The sequence below is a fragment of the Adiantum capillus-veneris genome, chromosome 11, assembly GCF_014529385.1.
Source record: "Adiantum capillus-veneris isolate H3 chromosome 11, ASM1452938v2, whole genome shotgun sequence".
NCBI lineage: Eukaryota > Viridiplantae > Streptophyta > Polypodiopsida > Polypodiales > Pteridaceae > Adiantum > Adiantum capillus-veneris.
In genome coordinates, this window is record NC_140941.1 from 91,532,234 (window position 1) to 91,535,439 (window position 3,206).

Genomic DNA, 3,206 nt, shown 5'->3' on the forward strand with positions numbered 1-3,206 from the left:
AATGGCATTCTCTACCCCCGCCTACTGCCCCACGCGAACTGCCTACGAACAAAACGAGTGGCACATTTAATGGGTAAACGTTAAATTTGTTGATGCACGGCAGGGGTAGCACCCCCGCTCGTGCGAAACTGCTCTTAGCAAGAACCTACTCGCGACTTGTCTCATCGCTCAGTCAGATCAACCATTAATCTTCGAAGACACCGGTATGCTTGACCTGCAAATAGAGCTAGAAGGCTATTTCGCTATTCCAAGGCGACCAAGCTCTTGGACAGAGGTCCCGACGTTCATCTCTCGTGTGAGCGTAGCATCACTTTTTTTTATAAGAAAAAGAATTAACAAAAAAAAAGGAGAAATACAGGGTCCCACAGGTCTGGGGTGGGACAGCCCCAAATCACATCAAAGTTACAACATCTGGAGCATTCTAATTTCTGAACCTAGCAGATCAACAGGTGCTAGCTCGAGGTCTTGGGCTCAATCCCTCCTTGGCGACCTGAAGACATGTTCTAAGTCCTTAGGGACTATTCCCATATGCGGGTGTGTGTGTGTGTGTGTGTGTGTGATGGGATGCCTCTCTCCCTACCTGTGAGGTTGTTGTACATAGGGTGTGTGCGTGTGTTTCAAAGTTCTTGTACTCTCTTTATAAATTTTTTAAAAAAAACAAGGGAACAATTACTTTCGAGTGCCGTTTCCACTATTGCCATCTGGAAACTTTTTAAATGTTGGACACAGTAAAGTCCTCAGGGAGAGAGTCACGAGCTTTATTGCAGAAGTACAAAGCTAATTGTTTGAGATCATACTGCAGTAGCCATAGAGGGTAAGAGGAAGGCTGATTGAAAACAGAGGCATAAGATGTATTCCCTCCATATATTCCACAATGGGATAGCCATTCTTTTACAGATTCCTAGCCGGTCCTATATATCCAAAGCTTTGAGGTTAAATTGGATGGTGATAAGTTGTATAGAGAGTAGTATTTCTTTATTTTCTCTATAGTTGAACCAAATATGAGCACAATCTTCTATTGTCCTCTTGCACCTTGTCATTCCATTACTGACACCTGACACTTAACACTTGCTTTGAGAGCTTTTTCTCCACTCCAAATACCTTGATGGATTATGAGCCACATGAGTGTGGAGTGTTTGTTCTCTAGAGAAAAGGCCTACAGGCATTTAAATATGTAAGTCCACTATTTACAACTCCAAGAGACTTTACATAGGTGCATGGGTGAGAACAAGAGAGCGACAAGGCGAGCTCCAGCCTTAATCCAGCCTTACTTGAGCGAAGCCTTCTAGGCATGCATGATCTCTGCTCTGTCAACTGCCCCCTTTCCTCTGCTTTCTCTTGTCTTTCCACTCCCTGCGTTCTGAAGTAGTTTGTCTTTCTCCCCCCCTAGGGGGAGGGGGAAAAAATGGCCCTCCATGACGCGTTAGTGAATGGCTTTGTTCAGGGAGACCCTCACCTGCTGCTCAACCCGACCAAGGTACTTAACTTTGCTGCGTCCCAACTTCACAGCCCTCCACATGGTGATGTTGCAGGAGGACATTTGCCGCTACAAAGAATGGCCTCGCCTAGCCACATGTCATATACACATGCTCTTCAAACCCGGCCGGCTCATAGCCCCATCTCCCCGGAAAAACAAGTTCGCTTCCAAGATTTTTACCACACGATGGCTCCCAGGCCACACCCAGCTTCTCCTCTTTCTCTTCAGAGAACATCCCCCTTGGTGGACTTTCCCAGGCAGCAGATGAGCCAGGCTCTTAAGATCTCCAATGTATGGCAAAATGTGGATGCAATACATCAGGCAGAGTATTCCCAGCAAACCACACAACTTAATACATCCCCTGCAGATCACACAGGCCCACAATTGACAAATAATGTAGGCTGCAAGGGCAAAACTGTGGATCAACAGGGCCCTATCGAAGGGGAGCCTCCTCTCCAGGATGAAGCTAAGGGAGAGATCATAATACCTTCAGCTGAGCTAGAAGGTTGGCATAGACATCTGCAAGAGAAAGTTGTGATAGGGCTCTGTCATGGGATTCGGCCACCTATTGAGATTCTAAAGCAGTGGCTCTCACAGGAATGGGAATCCAGACATTTAATCATCAACCAGGTACAATATTTACCTAACAATTACTATCTATTTTTCTTTGACAACCCTGACAGTGCTTTGCAAGTAATAACTAGAGGTCAGTGGCTCATGCGGAATACTCCCATGTCGGTGTTTAAGTGGTTCAAAGGCTTTGACCCTAAAGGCAAAAAGCCAACTAGAGTGCCGGTATGGGTGGATTTCCCAGACTTCCCCATAGAATTCTTCCCCTGGCTAAAACAAGTGGGAGCTCAAATTGGCAAAGTGCTAGGGCAAAAGCCATCAAATGGAGTGAATCCAAAGTGGGACCCGCAGCTTCTCATTGAAGTGGACACAGAAGCTCCACTCAAGGATAGCAATCAGCTGAAGGACCAATAGGGCACAATCTTGCATCAGCAGAAAATAGTATTTAGAAACTTGCCTAATGCATGTTTCCATTGTCTAAAGCAAGGTCATATGATAAAAGACTGCCCTGAGCTGGTGAGCAAAAACCCCAAGGAAACAGACAAACAGAAAGATGCAAGGGATGTAAATATGGGTTTCCAACAAGTTCAGAGAAAGGGAGGATATAGGGGGGAAAACTCCTCCAAGTTTGCCACCAACAGGTCTTCAAATAGGTTCAGTGCTCTCCTTGATGAAGCCTTTGATCCTTCCAGTTATGAAAGCCTGCAAGCTGATAAGGAGAAACCCTCCACATCACAAGATCCTTTGGGCAATCTGAAGGAACCAGAGTAGAAACAACAACAGCCGAACCCACCCTCCAACCTTACTTCTCCTCTCATCCCTCCTAACAGCCCATCAGAAAAAGCTAGAGAATTCTCTTTTGATTCTGACAATTCAGAGGAAGGTGAACCCTTCATACAAACCACCCAGCTCAACCCAACCTCCTCCGACAGAGTGGACAACATGCAGCATAAGGATACAAAACTAGAAGACTTCAATAAGGAATTGGAAGATCAAGACTTTGAAGAAATGAATAAATTATCTCAATCTCCAATCAATTCAATAGACATCCTCATGACTCAAGCAGAGGAGGAAACACTGCCCATTCCCATCAACAAAACAAAGAGAAAGAAAGAAAAATCTGTAGACACAACTAGAGCATCAGTCTCTATGATCAAAC